At 49.3% G+C, this 17,109-nt stretch overlaps 1 protein-coding gene and 1 pseudogene across 1 annotated transcript in view; one reads left to right on the top strand and one right to left on the bottom strand.

Annotated features, from left to right (window-relative positions):
* Positions 1-17,109, top strand: part of LOC144162859 (muscle, skeletal receptor tyrosine protein kinase-like) — a gene marked incomplete in the record, with an annotated part of 645,867 nt that overhangs the window by 158,157 nt on the left and 470,601 nt on the right.
* Positions 3,192-7,603, bottom strand: LOC144162180 (uncharacterized; annotated as a pseudogene).

The raw sequence follows: 17,109 nt of genomic DNA, 5'->3' as shown, positions 1-17,109 counted from the left end.
CTCGACCTGCATAGTTTGTGACGTTCGGGGTTCCCTTCTTGTGCTACGATTCTTTGGTGCTACGATTCCTTGGATGATGGCTGGCGTTCCAATGGGGATGACGCTGCTGCTACAGGCTCCTCGGCTTCACTGCATCTTTATTTGGACCACATAGTTTTGTGCCGTGTTGGAAAATCGCGTCGATCACTCTTTTCGCACCGTCTGACCATCAGAAACGTTGACTTACGTCAGAATAAAATGGTATGAGATAGCCCACGAACGCAGTCGCAGAGGTGAAAACGAATTACCCGCCGCTCCAGTTGTGCGCTACGCATATACATCGGGGTCAGCGAGATTGTATAGATGGCGCGGGTATATATGAGGTCGCAATGGCGTCGGCCGAAGGCGGCGTGTTGTATACACGAGATCAGGTCTTCAGATTGCGCCAGGACCCTGCGATGTTTTTCCACCGACCGTATCTGGATCTGTGCTTCGCTGGGTTTGTGCATTAGCTTTGCTGCTGCTTCGGGTCTTATTGCTTCGGCGTTCGCTATTCCCATCTTCCAATCACTGCGTCTCTTCCGCTTGCACAACCTCTGCTGCCGCATCCGAGGAAGAAGAGCTTCTTAGCTCTCATCTGCGTGGCATATGGAATGCTGCTTTGGATGAAAGGGTAGGAAAAGAAAATAATAACACTCGTGTTGATGGGATATAGGGCTGGCCGAATTGAAGTAGCCGCGGGAACCGCAGGCTCTCGAATCTTTGCGTGGTCGCAACTAGCCCCTGCACTTCCCCCCTTGCTCACGCTCCCCTGTACTTCGCTGCAGCGTACGAAAACTATCGTCGTCGCCTTCGATCTTGTTGTCGCTGATATTGGTCGTCGCAGTGTTCGAATGACTTCCAGAGTCAGAGAACTCGAGCCTGTGGCTTCCGGTTCGATGCGACTTCGCTGAGCGTTGTCGCGTCTTGTCGACATCGGAGTATATGTGTTGTTTTGTGGGATATTCGGCACATAATACGATACGTAGCAGGTGAGAGGTTTTGGAGCGCTTATTTTCTGCGCATTTTGTTAATACTCGCGTATTTTGTGATAGAGTTACGGGTTTGAAATATGTGAACTAGTTTTCTTGATTTCTTGGCGTGTTCTGTTGGATGAACCCGAGGCAATGCATTGAGTGATGAAGTTAACACTGTCCTGCCAATTTGATTATTCGGTTTCGGGGACGAAACCAATATTTTGAAGTGAAGGTGTAGGCTTTTTTTTTTTAGGTTTCGATACCTTGTAATCTTCTTGCTGCGTTCGCTGTCCCTCGTGGCCTCTGGGCAGCCAGAATTTGGGTACAGGCAGTGAACAAAGAAGAGAGAAACGTTTGTAGTGATGAACAGCCGCTGCGGTTCCAACCGGCTAAGACCGAGTGCGTTTACCTCTTGCGCTTGCCCTTCACTGCTGCCGGAGACCGCCTTCTTTCGAATGTACGCGTGGCTCATGCTTACAAAAGTCAACATTAATGATAAGTCCCCGTCGTGCTCAGCCAGATAACAGAAGTAAGCCTCACCCATTACGTTTTGACACCGTTATCCTCAGCGTACGCACCCTCTTTTTTTTTTTTTTGGTTTTTTGTGCCCATTGCTTTTTGCCGTCGCATCCAAATTCCAGTGTTGTTGAGAACTCCTAGCTCTCTCTCTCTCTCTCTCTCTCTCTCTCTCTCTCTCTCTCTCTCTCTCTGTGTGTGTGTGTGTGTGTGTGTGTGTGCGTGTGTGTGCGTGTGCGCGCGCCCTCGTTTGTTTGTTCGTTCGTTCGTTCGTTCGTTCGTTCGTTCGTTTTTTGTTTGAATACTCTGGACAACTGTGGAAGCGAAGAGTTGGGGGCAGGGAGTTGAGGGTGGCAGAGGTTGTGATTAAAAGGGTGAGCGTTCGTGTGGGCCACTTTTCTTCTTATCGGTCACACTCTGCCGTGTTATCGGGTGAGCCCACACGGCCTCCCTTGTGTCCCAGCCTGCTTGTCTTTTTGGTCTTTTTGGTGCCCCGAAACCAGGGCTCGATCCGAGGGCCGAAGCGGGGTCGCCGTATGTTCAAGCAGCCACCGTATATATTCCACCGTGTTTCGTTTCGCCCAGTTCTCTTTCGTTCGTTCTTTTCGTCTCCTCCGTCGAAGCGTTAAGCCGGAAACGCAAACTTCGGCAACCACCCCGGGAATTGATTAGCTGTTCGGTTTGGCCGAGTGGGTCCGTGAGGGAACGAGCCAAGCGAGTAGGAAGGTGTCGAGGGCCTGAAGGCGACTCCGCGAAACCTTACCCCTTGATGCCGAGGTGCAGGCTGGGCTAGGGCACGGTGATGAACGCTCGCCTGAAGGAGCACTGGGGGTTCAGTCAGCGGATCGCGCAAATTTGGCCTCATGTAGGCGCTGGGGCTGTTTGTTCTGCACCACTGCCTCTTGGCCCCACTGGTAATAAAACCGACGAGCAGTGGAGGGCTTTGTGCCTGGCGATCTGACCAGCGCTCGCGATCGCTCGTTCTCGTCTGCTCACGCCCTTGCCTAAGGAACACGGAGTCGGAAGCGGCGCGGACGCGTATACACCGCAGGTCTCGAATTCTGTCGTTCGTTTTTTATATGCGCGAGGGTACTATTCGGCAGCCGTGGTGTATGCTGACCGCTAAGGTTGCTTCTTTTGCTTCCTGTTTCGTCCGCTTTATCTTATGACGTGATTTGTTCTGTCTGTCTTTGCAAATAGGAGGGTTCGCTGGTGTTTGTGTACTGGTTAAGTAATGGTACGGAGCTTCCTTTTTCTTTAAATCGAGAAAAACATCTTTTGTCGTCTGACAAAAGTTAAAGGAGCCGTAAGGAGGTTCAATATCTTCGTCGTAGTGCCTGTTTAACATGCACCTTTTTACTCCGTGAAGTCTTCGCTGGATGAGAATATTCTACTCGTCACTGCTGGTGTCGTTTTATTTTGTTATCTTTTTGTTGTAACATTTCCCATCTGGTTAGCTCCGTTCGAGGTAATTGGCCCTTCTATTATCAGCGGTTGAAATTAACGCTTCGGTGTCTAGTAGCCCTCGAGGAAGGAGACGCCAAACCGGGCATCTATGTCAGAAAGCGGGCTAATCTTCCGAGAGCAAAATGCACAATCAATGCACGCGCTGCGTGCTGCTGCACATTAGTCCGTCATCTTCCGCGTTGCAGGACTCATCCGAACCACGTGACTTTTGTCGTGTCCGCTCCTTTGGGAGCGGTGATGCGAGCAAAAGACTGACGCCACTCCGATGTAGCCGCAAACAAGAAAAAGCCCCGTGTTTATTTCACAGCCGCGTTTTATACAATCCAGCCAGTGACGCCACCTCGGCCCGCGCACCCTGGTGCGCAGCCGCAACAGAGATAACAGATAACACGACATCTCCCTTTTTTTTTTTAAAGGGTTTTCAACACAACACAAAAGTAATCTACAAAGCCCCAACAGAAACAAGTGAACGTATCAACTGTAGCCATATCGCTCTGGCGGTCTTATTTCGCGGCCGTAACATGTCACATAACCGCCCGGCCTTTGTTTATTCAGCGGAGTGGCCGGCGTTAGATTCAACGTGGAAGGCTCTGAAGAGGCGTTGCCTTCCTCGGATTGCCCCGTAGCGTTGGGAGTGGCAGGAAAGTCGTAAGACGGGGCATGCCCGCTGGTTCGCTCACTGTACCTAACCAATGGCCTCCTGTTTCTCTCCAGCTCCGCTCCGTCATCGGTCCGCACCCTATACGACCGAGGCCTCAGGGCTGAACTCAACACCGTTGCCGGCTTTTTGCAGTCTTTTATCCACACCCGGTTTCCTGGTGCGAGGGGTGGCAAGGGGGTAGCCGCATGGTGACGGTCGTAGTCGATCCTTTGCTTGTTCCGAACTGCCTCGTCTCTGCTTTGAAGGCTCCTGAAATCCCGAGCCTTTGATGGTACAAGTTTTTTTCGGATGCACCGGGAGCGTAGAGCGTAAGCGCCTGCCCATCAGTAGCTGGGCTGGACTTGTGCCCAACGGCCCAGGGGAGTCTCTATACGCCAGGAGGGCTAGGTACGGGTCAACCGATTTTTCCAAGAGCCGTTTTACAGTTTGTACCGTACGCTCGGCTGCCCCGTTTGATTGCGGGTACCTGGGGCTGGATGTGACTTGATGGAAGCCGTAACTGGCCGCAAACGCAGCAAATTCTGCAGACGCGAACTGAGGACCGTTGTCAGTCAACAATTTCTGGGATCCCGTGCCTGGCAAATACGCTCTTCATTTGTACAATGACCGCCGAAGAGCTTGTGGAAGATAATAGGGCGAGCTCCGGATAACGAGAAAAATAGTCTACGACCACAAGGTAGTCTCTTCCGCGCAAGTGGAAAAGATCAGCTCCTAGCTTTAGCCAAGGCAAGCTGGGAGACTCTGATTGCATCATCGGTTCGGCTTTTTGAACGCGCAGCGTCGCGCAGTCCTGACAACTATTAACCAAAGCTGCCAGCTCGGCGCTGCGACCTGGCCACCACACCGATTCCCGAGCCCTTGCGCGACATTTCACAATGCCCTGGTGTCCCTCATGCAATGAACGGAGAACTTCGCTCCTTAGACTCCGAGGCACCAAACGAGACCCATGCAGAAGAACACCGCCACATATCGTGAGGTTTGCTCTTTGCGACCAGTAAGGACTCAGCCAACTGCTTACTTTTGCGCAACGGGGCCAGCCTGCCCTACAATACCAGCGAAGTTGTTTGCAAGTCTCATCTTTTTCTTGCGCCCTCTTCATTTTGTCCCAGTGTGCTGAAAATTTGAGTTCGCCAATACAGCCTTCTACGTGGCTCGACACTTCGCTGCAACCTAGCTCTCCCATCGCTAAACCAGCTTCCTTGCACGGTGCCCGGGAAAGAGCGTCGGCGGTACCAATCTGCTTTCCTGGGACATAAGATACCGAAAAGCAAAATCGCATGAGCCTTAATCGGAACTTTTGTATTCTGGGGGGCAGCACATCAATCGGCGACTGCCCCAGCAGCGATACAAGCGGTTTGTGGTCTGTCTCAAATTGAAATTCCAGCCCTATCAAAAAACACTCGAGCCTTTCTGCCGCCCACGTCAGCGCCAGCGCTTCCTTTTCTATTTGCGCGTATCGTTGCTCCGTTGGTGTTAATGACCGAGAGTGATACGCAACGGGCCGCCTTTCGCCGTCCGGCTGCACTTGCATCAGCACACAGCCGAGACCTACCGACGATGCGTCGGCCGACACAATGGTGCGCAGCTTGGGGTCGAATTTCGCGACGCATTGCGCCGAGGTGATCAATGCTTTTAGAGCCTCGAATGCTCTTTGCTGAGGCGGGCCCCAATGCCACTCTCTGTCTTTCAAGAGCAGACTGCGGAGCGGTGCTGATACGTCAGCAAGATTGCTCACAAACCTTGCCAGATAGTTTATCATGCCCAAAAACCTGCGTACATCCGCAACACTTTTTGGCGTAGCCATCTCGTTTATGGCGTGAACTTTTTTGGGATCTGGCCTGATTCCTGAAGAATCGACCACGTATCCTAAAAACGCTACCCGTGTGACACAAAAAGAACACTTTGCCCGATTAAGTGTCACGCCAGCTTTTACGAGCCTTTCGAGTACTGCGTGCAGCCGTTCGTCGTGTTCCTGTTCCGTTGATCCGTAAACCAAAATGTCATCCATTAGGTTCACCACCCCTGGGAGGCCCTCCAAGATTTCAGCCATTTGCTTTTGGAAGTATTCCGGAGCCGAGCTGATACCGAACGGCAGTCGCTGGAAGCAGTACCTACCGAACGGAGTGATAAAAGTTGTCAGCTCCTGGCTTTCTTTTGCCAACTTAACCTGGTGGAACCCGGAATTGGCATCCAATTTCGAAAAGTATGTGGCCCCCGCCAATTGCCCAAGGGCGTCGTCTATAGTTGGCAACACAAACTGTTCACGTAGGACGCTCTTGTTCAGCTGGGTTAGGTCCACGCATATTCGCACTTCCCCGGATGGTTTTACTACTGGCACTATTCCTGCACACCATTTAGTCGGACCGTCAACCTTCCGAATGACCTCACTTTCGACCATTTTGTCCAACTCTAGTTTGATAGGGTCCTTTAACGGAATGGGTATTCGTCGAGGTGTAAAAATTGCGAAGGGAACCGCGCCCTCCTTCATGCGAATGGTGTATTCGCCGGGCATCGTGCCCAGGCCACGAAAGAGCTGCGGATACAAGTACTCGTACTGTTTATCATCAACAGCATCAACAAATTTGACCACACCGAGGGCTTCAATTGCTGGGAGCCCTAGCAAAACACACTGCAGTGACTCAACAACGTACACTGTTTGTCGCACGGTTTTGCCTTTCCAAACTATCTCAGCAGGAAAGGAACCCTTAACATCAAGGCGCTCATCTGCGGCGCTCCTCAACACAGCTTGTGATTTGTCTATGCGAGGCGGAACACCGGGGAAATCGGGCGGAACGACAGTGACCTCGGCTCCCGAATCAATTTTTGCACATACGCGTACATTGTTAATACACACTTCCGCGTATCTGGCATTACAGCTGCCGAGTGTCCCGAGAAAAAAATTTTGTCCTTCGCCTTCTAGCACAGACACGCCCACCTGGTTGTTTTCCTTGGACTTCTGGCAGACCACGGCGAAATGTCCTTTGGTTCCACAAAGGTGGCACCGTGATAACCGTGCGGGGCACCGGGTTCTCGCATGATTCTCACGTCCACAGAACCGGCACCCTGGTAGTCGGCGGTTTTCTCGTGACCATGGCTGCAGCGACTGTCGTTGCTGTTCGGTGGTGCGCCCCTCCCGGCTGATAAACGGCTCGCTCGGTGTCCGTTGAATGGTGCCCAGTTCTCCAGTCGTTGCCTCGTTGCTGTCGGCCCGAAGTTCCAGTTGCTGTCGGTGGACTGTTTCCTTGAGTCTGGCCTTCGCTAGAGCGGTCGCTAGCGTAAGAGTGGCATCCATCTGGAGAGCTTCTGACAGCTGTGCGTCTCGGAGGCCTACGACAAATCTGTCCCTGATCATGCGCTCCCGGAATTCTGCAAATTCGCAGCGGTCGGCTAGCTCATGCAGGGCTGTCACAAACTTGTCCACGCTTTCTCCGGGCTCTTGCTTCCGGCGATGAAAATTAGCGCTTTCGTAGACTATGTTCTTGGCGGCCACGAAATGAGCGTCAAACTTTGTCTTCACCACCGCGTAGCTTCGGGGCTCTTCCTCCGTCAGGCCGAACGTTTGAAAAATTTTCCTGGCCTGCCTGCCCATGGTGTACAACAGCGTCCTCACCTGGGCTTCCTCCGTTCTGTCGTTGAGCCCCGATGCGTAGCGGTAGTCGTCGAAGGACGTAATCCATTCTGGCCACTCGGAAGTCCTGTCGAAGTTGAACGGCGCAGGCGGTGGCAGGGCGGCCGCTGGTGGGCTGGCTGCCGCTTTCTGGTCCGTCATCGTACGAACGAGTGCAGGGTGAATGCCGCAACGCCACCGAGGGAGAGGAGGCTCATCCCACTTCTGACACCATGTCGTGTCCGCTCCTTTGGGAGCGGTGATGCGAGCAAAAGACTGACGCCACTCCGATGTAGCCGCAAACAAGAAATAGCCCCGTGTTTATTTCACAGCCGCGTTTTATACAATCCAGCCAGTGACGCCACCTCGGCCCGCGCACCCTGGTGCGCAGCCGCAACAGAGATAACAGATAACACGACAACTTTTCCGCGATAGGTTCGAAACACCTTTTAGAATTGATTGATTGTGGGGTTTAACGCGCCGACGCAACGCAGGCGATGAGGTGTGCCGTAGTGGAGGGCTCCGGATTAATTTTGACCGCCTGGGAATCTTTAACGTGCGCCGAAATCTCGAACACACGGGCGCTTTCGCTTTTTGCCCTCATCAGAAAAGCAGCCGCCGCGGCCGGGAATCGAACCCGCGTCCTCGTGCTCAGCAGCAGAACGCCGTACCACAAAACACTTTTTACAACAATCAGTACTGACTGAACCGTTTATATTTCACGGAAAAGCGCTCGTTCTTTGTTAAGATCGTTTCTAATAGGAGAATACATAAATAAATGTTAAATTCGATTTAAATTTTTTTACCAGTATTTGTGGCTGGCTTTCTGAGCTAAAAGCTGCAGTAGCAGCTTGACAAGGCCCAGCAAACCGTTACGTGGAAGCAACCTCGACAGCATTAACAGGTTATGCAGTTTCGCGACATAACAGAAGAGAAAAATGTGCACATTAAATATACAAAAATTGTAACAACGAAAACATAAACCTTATAAACCAGAGCAGAGACAATGTGCAGAGACAAGTCACATTAAATTGTCGAAACGATTACATTTCGAAGAAACGATTACAGAGAAGAATCAAGAACCAATCAGCTCAAGCATCTGCAAGTTGAGGAGGGAAAAAAAATTACGTACATAGCTTTCGAGATAATTCAAATTTATCAACAAGGTCACAAAATTTGTCGCAGTTCAAGGAAATTAGTCTGCTTTGTGCTTATATCTATTTAGAAGACATGGGAGATCGTGTTTTAGTGATTGGAACTAACATTTAGTGCGAAAATGCTCAATGGACTGCATAACTACGTAACTGCGCAAATCCATGTGCTAGCCAATTTTTCGTATTGTCATCTCCGCATCTCGGACCTGAAGCGAAGCCTACGAGCTGCAATGAAAATAACACAAACGTAACCGCGTGGTGTCGCGGGAGCAGTTTAAATCTGATGTGTTAGAAGCGATCTTTCATATGCGCCATCGTGTGCAAAGCATTTACGAAGCCTTAAACCGCGAATACGTTTGTCTGATCATATGCCCCGAGCTTTCGCTCCCTCTCCGAGGCAGTACATCTTCGCCACAACGCGAAATCATCCGTTTGTTTTGCCGATATAAGCTAGGCATGCTTACACGGCGCCCATCTCTTCGTCACGCGTCTTGGCGCTTCTTTGGTTCACAGCTTGCGTCTCTTAAGATTCCGAAAAAGCCGACTCGGGAGCATCACGTGCGCCGTAGCTTATCCAGCTGAAGATTCCCTGAACAGCGGTCTCTTCGATCCAACACAAGGAATTCGAGGGGATGAGGGCTAGTGGAGTCCCACGGGTTCGCTTCGAATGGAACAAACAAACAAACAAAAAAGAAAAAATGTCGGCACGCAATAACGCAAACAGGCAGAGAAAAAAGAGGAAGTGCTATAGGAAATGGCCATGGAAGAAAAAAGAAGCCGTTCTTACTTTTTCCTCGCCGTATAGAGGAGTGGCTCCGATGCGTAGACGTGCTGATGCAGCGCGGATCCTTTGTTCTTCGCTCCGAGACGCCGGCATAAGATACTGCCGCCCAGCTTTTACGGGTCTTCGGAGGTCGCCTTGAAAGCCCCGCACCTTGCCTCCCCCCCTTCCCCTCTTCCCCCTTTTTTTTATCAACTGCTCCTCCCTTTCCTCTGGGAGGTTGTCGCTTTCTATTTGCGTTATTCCTCCGCAGCTTTATATTGAGTGCAGTCCGTCTTAACGCACGGCTGCGCCCTAAATAAGCGAGTTTGAGGCTCTCTGCCGTCCGTGTTAAAAAGCGGGCGAGCTTTGCCTGTATGGACCGCTTTCCTGTGGAGGCTGCGCTTGTAAGCCTCTTGTGTAGAGTGCATCACGTCGTCCGAGATGACCTCTCTTCTCTCGGGCTTGCGAAAGCTCTGAAGCTTTGTTTTGTGGGGATTTGTTTGCTTGATTTGTGGCGCGGTCGCGCCTTGATTTTTGTGAACTCAGTGTCTAGAGCGCCGTCCGACGGTGCTTCAGCTCAGACCTGCAGCCATTGCTATCCGCCATACGGCGACATTTGAATTTTATTTAAGAGTAAGCTATAGCAGGGGCAGAGCGTCTGCCGTTGTGGTGGAGGTTCCGTTTGAGCTTCCTGATATTCCTGAGTTTCGTGGTTCGTGTACGGCTATTTATTTGCTCATCTCTATTTTCAATTATAATTTTCGTGGCTTTGATCAATTTCTGGTGTTTCGGATGCTTCCTGGTCATTAGGTAATGTTAAGTTAGGTTAAGTGACATCACGTTAGGGAGAGCGAACTAGTGCCATGCACGGCTTTTTGTTTTGCGATATGACCGGGGACGTCAGTTTAGTTGGGTACCGCCAAACGGCACTTTAAACACAGCCTTTGGCGAAACTCGTTGCTGCTCGGGTTCCGGCGTCGTCTTATCGCAGTCTGATCACTTTACGCGCTCTCGAGGATCGTCTAAGTGGTTTATTGCTAGTTATTACAACCAGGTCTAGTGTTGTCGAATTTAGTCGGCAGAACTTAAGCATGGCTTTTAAGTGATGTTATGCGGGAAGGGCAATATTCTATAATTCCCCGTCCTTTGCGAAAGCATATACGCGTTGACGTGACAGGTCCGAGAGGTGGTTTCATTAACCTCAATTAATTACAGTAAGATCAAACCCGCTTTTGGCTCTCTTTTTATTGTTCGATATCGTTTGACTCTGCGTCCAAAAAGGCCTCGTAATGAAACACGACGTGACTCGGCCTTAATTAAGTCGTTTCATTTTTCTTGCGGTCTTGAATACTTCTCTGGCCTGTGTGATTTGCGTAGCGCCGCTCTCCAGTTCTCTGTTTCTTGGAATTTTTATGCTCGGTGGCCTTTTTTTTTTTTTTTTTTTTTTTACGGGGAGTTCTAATTTAGGCTCCTTGTGGCTTTATTCAATCTTTATATTAACATTTCATGCTTATGAAGTCGGAAAGAGGATCGGGAGGAGAATAAGCGATAGGAAGGATGTTTTGCCAACGTTCTTGAATTTGTGTGGACAGCTGTTCAGCTTTTATTGTTCTCATTGTATGCTCTTCACAGCAGTGATATCAACATTTTTTCTCCTAGCTTGGTCACACGCAACGCTACGTACGCGCACTATGCGTACTGTACGCCTCTCAAGAGATGTTTCGGCAAAAGGATTGTTTTAGTAATTTTGCTTCGGTTGTTATGTTCTCACGAACTGATCGATTGATTGATTGATTGATTGATTGATTGATTGATTGATTGATTGATTGATTGATTGATTGATTGATTGATTGATTGATTGATTGATTGATTGATTGATTGATTGATTGATTGATTGATTGATTGATTGATTGATTGATTGATTGATTGATTGATTGATTGATTGATTGATTGATTGATTGATTGATTGATTGATTGATTGATTGATTGATTGATTGATTGATTGATTGATTGATTGATTGATTGATTGATTGATTGATTGCGGGGTTTAACGCAGTGACGCAACACAGGCGATGAGGCGCGCCGTAGTGGAGGGCTCCAGATTAATTTTGACTACCTGGGGATCTTTAATGCGCGCCGAAATCTCTAACACCGTGGTTCTCAGCCATGGCTGCCCCGGGATGGCTGCCCCGGGGACCCCTTTTGGGCTTGCGAAAACGATGGCGGACCCCACGATGGAGCACATGTTGATCGGTGCCATATTGCCAAACAGCCTCAGCTTACGTCGCCGACACACTTACCTATACAATGCTCGCCTTTTCTGTTTGACGTTAATGGCGATGCGCGTCATAATGTTAAAACAATTTGCTCTTGAATTTAAAAGTCTTCGAAACACTGATATGCTGCCTTTTCTGATTTTTGCTTCTCACAGTTTACGTGTTGTTCAAAACGTAGATGTTAAAATACGGTGATGCGGAGAAACGAAACGTAGATGTGATGCGGCGAAGACACCTGTTTGCATTGCAAGCAAGTGCTGGCAAAATCGAGAAAAGAATGGCGGGGGCGGGGGGAGGGCGAGGCGGGGAGTTTTGAGGGAGGCTTCGTGGACCCCCATCTGAAAACCGCTGCTCTAACACACGGGCGTCTTTGCTTTTCGCCTCCATCAGAAAAGCGGCCGCCGCGGCCAGGAATCAAACCCGCGACCTTGGGCTCAGCAGCACAACGCCCTTACTGAGCCACCGCGGCGGGTTGCTCTCACGAACTTGAGGCCTCTAAAGCGACGTTTCGGCAAATTGAACATTGTATGTTCTCGGCCTTATCGTGGCGTGCTTCGTCTGGCGTATATATGCAGCGGTTTCTTACCGTTCACAGGCGCCGTGACTGCTTTATTGCCGCCGTGCCAAAAGTTTCTGAATATACTTCTCGCATTTTTTTCGTTACACTCTCATTCATGTACCGCCCTTCGCCAAGAGCGAGGGATTTTTTCGAGATCTCGAGTTATTTCATGTTTTGTGAGACTTACACATTATTGACGTTCGGTGTGTCCATTGTAGATGTCCTTCGTCTTTTTAGTCTTCGGAACCACCCTCTCGGCTCAATCAGCTCGAAATGCAAGACGAGGAAAGCAGACCGACACTGTTAAATGTAGAATAAGGGGGTATAATAATAAAATGGCTCGTATGCCGACCTTATAAAATTTGCATGCGGATGTGTCGCTTTAGTTACTCGCGTTGAATTAATTAACACCTGTGCTACACGACCGTTTCAAAGGCCTTCCGAAGGCCGTTGAACCAATTGTCTATCGAGTGTCACATTGTAAAAGCACAGTGCGCACTTGCAGGCGAGCGTTCAATTGTCAATTGAAAGTCGCCGTGTAGCACAGGCATAAGACACACTGCAGCCGCTATGGTTTCGAAGTATTGTCCTTATTTTTTTAAAGTTGCGTGTACTTGATGACAAAAATTATAGAGAGAGAAATAATTATTTATTGGAGAGTTTAGCTCCAACCCAAACAGGAGCTGGCTACTCCAGGCATTGGAGTATACAAAAGGTACAAAAATTATAATTTTAACAGCGAAGCTGCTTAGCAAATCGTAAATTTTCGTGTCCGCAGTTAAGAATACCAAGAAACTGCCGAGCGCGCTCACGTGAGCGCGGACCTCGCGGCGACCGCCTAGCAGTTAACAAAACCGAGTAAATGCCCCTAGCGCTCGTGTGTGCGTGCCTCGCGACGACCGCCCAGCGTCTCTTGCGCATGTTTGTCAAGCCAAGAATACCCACTGGGGTGGATTAGCCAAGATTGGCAAAAAAAAAAAAAAAAAAAAGCAGCGTTCGCCGTAATCGTGGCAACACTTGCTCGGAACGGGAATGACAGGTCATACACTACGCCCATCCAAGGTGACGTCCAACTATTATCAATTGAAAAAAAAAATTAAAGCTCACACTTATAGGAACAGCGATGGAGTAAAGGTTGTTGCGGCAGCGAAGAAGAAGCATATCGGCTGCAATCGCGGACTTAAACCTTCGTGATGGTCTTGAATGTTGCGTACAGCTTCGCTGCCTTGAAGTCTTACGCGTTAGTGTGAGCTTTCTTCGTTTTTTTTTTTTTTTTAACGGAAAGTGGTTCGAACTGACCCAGGAACTCATGAAAAGTGTCCCGTACACGACGCCAAATAAGGCAGATACTCCCGAATGAGAATTCTTAGGTAGTGCGTGATCATTTTTTATAATGGCTCGTCTGTGTTCGTGCATCTCTGCGTACGCTTTCCTTGGAACTCGTATGCTCTATGGAGGGCGTTTGTATATACGGCCTTTGGTTTCTGTATGGTTCCTTTAGTTGTAGCCACATAGTAGGTGCATTTCCTTTGAGTAAGTGATCCACGTCCAGCTTGGCGCTTCCAGTGCAGCCGCGGACCTAATACTGGTAACACTGTTAGAAATTATATTCCTTCGGTTTCCACAGGCCTTCTTATTCCCGTGTTAATGACCAACCAGAGTGAATCGAAGCTAAAACAGGGTCATTATCTTGAGAATTGCGCTATATGCTGAATTATTTGTCAAACATTTAGAGGATGTTGAATACGGATGGTGTGTTTTTCTTTTTTGAAGTGCAGAACACTTTAGGGGCTCGCTTTGCCGTCTTACCCCTTTCGGTGGACCCAAGAAGAGCCACACTGCGCTCCGTCGTAGCGACTGTCGTCGCGGCGTAACCCAGAGGCTTCGAAAGCCAAGCGGTTTATGTAGTCATAAGCGTTAGAAACTTGTGAACCCCTGGCGCTTGTCATACATCTCCCCGTTGTTTAGCGCAAAGAAAACTTCATGTACATTTGATACAAAATATACGTAATTAACCGGCAGCGCCCGCGTTGATTTAGCTAGGTACGCTCGTTGGGTTTCTTTTTACGATAGTAAGCGAGAAAAAAGTGACAGTGCAACGCCGCCACGTGCGGGAGGAAAAGCAAGCACAAAAAACAGAAATCACGCTGGCGCAGTTCCAGGCAGGGGGCGCGCAAGCGCTGCGAAGGCGGGAAATTTGAATTGCATTGGGTGGTAGAAGTGATCAGATAACGGCGCCACAGCCCAATTGGGCGAATCACTGCTCCGCACTTTCGACAGCTTTCGCATTGAGTGGAACGGCTTTAATTTGTTTGTTATTCTGTTTTCAAGGGGCAGTGAGGCAAAATGGAAACAGTACTTTCCTTTTACTCCGCCGGCTAAGCGCTTTCATATACCGTCTGGCTTTGTAGCAAAGTCCAAATTCTTTCATGATCAACTATTCTGCGTTCTTGCTGTTCTCTTTCGGTTTGCTGTGCCGGTGATTGAAAAAAAAGTGCCTCCAAATTGAGATTACTTTAGCGATGTTATTTCCTTCGTTGTCACCTGCGAAGTGTTTAACGCAGCGTTTTTGTCTTAATTCTCTGTTTTGAACTCGAGATGCTAGTTTTTTCGGTATTTATTTTTGGCACTCGAGCGGTACAGATGCCACATATTCTAGCATCGCAACGCTCTTTATAGAAACAAACCCGCCGCGGTGGCTCAGTGGCTAAGGCGTTGCGCTGCTGAGCACGAGGTTGCGGGTTCGATTCCCGGCCGCGGCGGCCGCTTTTCTGATGGAGGCGAAAAGCAAAAACGCCCGTGTGTACGAGATTTCGGCGCACAATAAAGATCCCCAGGTGGTCAAAATTAATCCGGAGCCCTCCACTACGGCGCGCCTCATCGCCTGCGTTGCGTCGGCGCGTTAAACCCCTCAATCAATCAATTTATAGAAACAAGGTTCATGTGATTAGACGGTAGAGGTCTCATGACGTTGTGATCGTTGCATCATACAAAAAAATAGAATGAAATTTATATCAACCCTTTTACGATTCCCCGCTTATTTCGGTGTACATCGGACTGGAAATTCGCCTGGAGCGTTACATAAATTTGGTTGTAAGCAGCTTGCATTTTGCCACGTCACGTTAGAGGGCATTTACGTCATCGCCATTACTCGAAACAGATAGCGTAGTAACAACTGATTGATTTAAGGCCGCCTTCCCACCCACTTCCCGCGTCACGCCTGTACGCGGGTAGGCTTTGTTGCAATATACATTTGGTTGCAAGGAAGCACCCTTTACAGGGATAACATGTGAGTGATATACGTGGGCTCTCCATCTTCCCGCTGGGTAGGCTTTGTCGCAGTATGGAACGTCTTGCTGGGAAGCACCGTCTACACAGGAAACACTGGACTTTCCTGGCAAGGGATGATCTTCTTGGTAATATGGAGCGCCGGCAGAATTAGGGAGGGCAGAGGAAAGGTAAACGTAACTGTTGTTTTTCTGTGCACTTATTTCTGTCCTTTCTTTGTCTGCGCTGTTGCTTACCACGATATAACTCAAACCAAATCGCCCAACTTTATCGTTTGTTAAAATGATCTCCTCCACGTGGAGTACATTGTGCTGTCTGTCATACGTGTGTGCCGGCGGAGAACATTGAAGGCATGTTGGTTGACTAATCGTATGGTGACCTGTTACTTGAGAGCTCCAAGTGTTCAGGAGTTTACAGCGAAGATATTCATGAGTATGGTTGTTTCAATATTTCACGTGGGCGAGAAACTTTGCTTGAAGGCCAACTTTACCGAGAGTGCTGAGCAGAAAACTGCTATCAGTCCCGTTTTTATCAAAACCGCCCCCAAAACAATTATATCGCAATGGCCGGTAAGGCAACTATGTCATTAATCCGAGATATTCTTGCGTAAATAGCCTGCCCTCCAATTTGTTTGTAGAAATTAAAAAAAAAATTTTTTGATAAGAAGCTCTGGCGACACTACCCAACCTACAACTTACCATGCGTATCTTGTAAGCGTTACTGACTTCAGGAATCCGGCGCTGTTGTTTAGCCAGCGCCGCCGTCGGACCCTATATAAGGCCACCTTATGAGTGTACCGACGGCGCGTCTACGCAGTAAGTTGTACCGACGGCGAGAAGGGGCCGCAGCCCGTGACAAGGCGTGAAGGGGGCAACTTGACCCACAACACGCCCGCGCTCGGGAGGCACCTTTCGATCGCCCCCAAATCTAGCTGATGTCCGCAACCCTCGACAACACCCCCATGATTAGGAAGCTTTAGTACTCAACCATATCACTCAAAGGTCGCGTGTTGATATTTGTGGAGTAATTTCCAAAGTGTTAGCGTGTGCTGGCGAAACTGTGAAGTCTGTGACAATCACTCAGCGGGAAGGAGGTTGTGGGCGTGTGGCTCATCGAAGCCTTCACGACTGGGGGGTGTTTCTACTCGACGCAGGTGCCTCGGCAGCGCATTAGCGATTCGCTAGAGTGACAGTAATGGAGGGAGGACAAATGGGTGTGTTCCCTCCTGTGGGAAGCTGTTCATCTTTCTAGTGCGAAAACGCCTTTTTTTTTTTTCCTGCTTGTTTGCTGGTTTCTTCGCGAAGTTGCGCTGCGGTTCGTAGCAGAATGAAGTAAAGAAGGGCCAAAACCGCAGGGACAATGCTTCAACCTGCGTTAATGTCCGATGACACGAGCGAGGCCACCACCTCCTGTTGAGAGACATGGATTGCTTCAGTCGGTGCTTCGCTTACAAAGTCTGCTCCTCCGAAAGTGGCATGCCGAGGTTGGCTCAAAAGCATTAGCTGTGGTATTTGCTGGAATCTCTGGCACATGTGGCGACTGCGATTAGCAAGGACGGATTGTGGAGGAGATCACATGGGCTGAGGTAGAACGAATTAAGTTAGAAGACGAAGTAAAATCAAGGGGGAAAGAAAGTAAAGTATATGATTGCATGTTTACATTTTTTTTTCTGTTGAGCTAGGAGCGACGGGTTTAAGAGCGTGATGATAAGGTCACTAAGGTTACGTAGGAATTTGCCAGGCACAACTTTCGATTGATTGTGGGGTTTAACGCCCCGACGCAACGCAGGCGACGAGGCGCGCCACAGTGGAGGGCTCCGGATT

The sequence above is a fragment of the Haemaphysalis longicornis genome, unplaced genomic scaffold (genome assembly GCF_048455015.1).
Source record: "Haemaphysalis longicornis isolate Haplotype H1 unplaced genomic scaffold, Haemaphysalis longicornis Haplotype H1 scaffold_12, whole genome shotgun sequence".
Classification (NCBI taxonomy): domain Eukaryota; kingdom Metazoa; phylum Arthropoda; class Arachnida; order Ixodida; family Ixodidae; genus Haemaphysalis; species Haemaphysalis longicornis.
The sequence above is the reverse complement of the archived record's forward strand: the minus strand, read 5'-3'. Positions and strand labels throughout refer to the sequence as shown.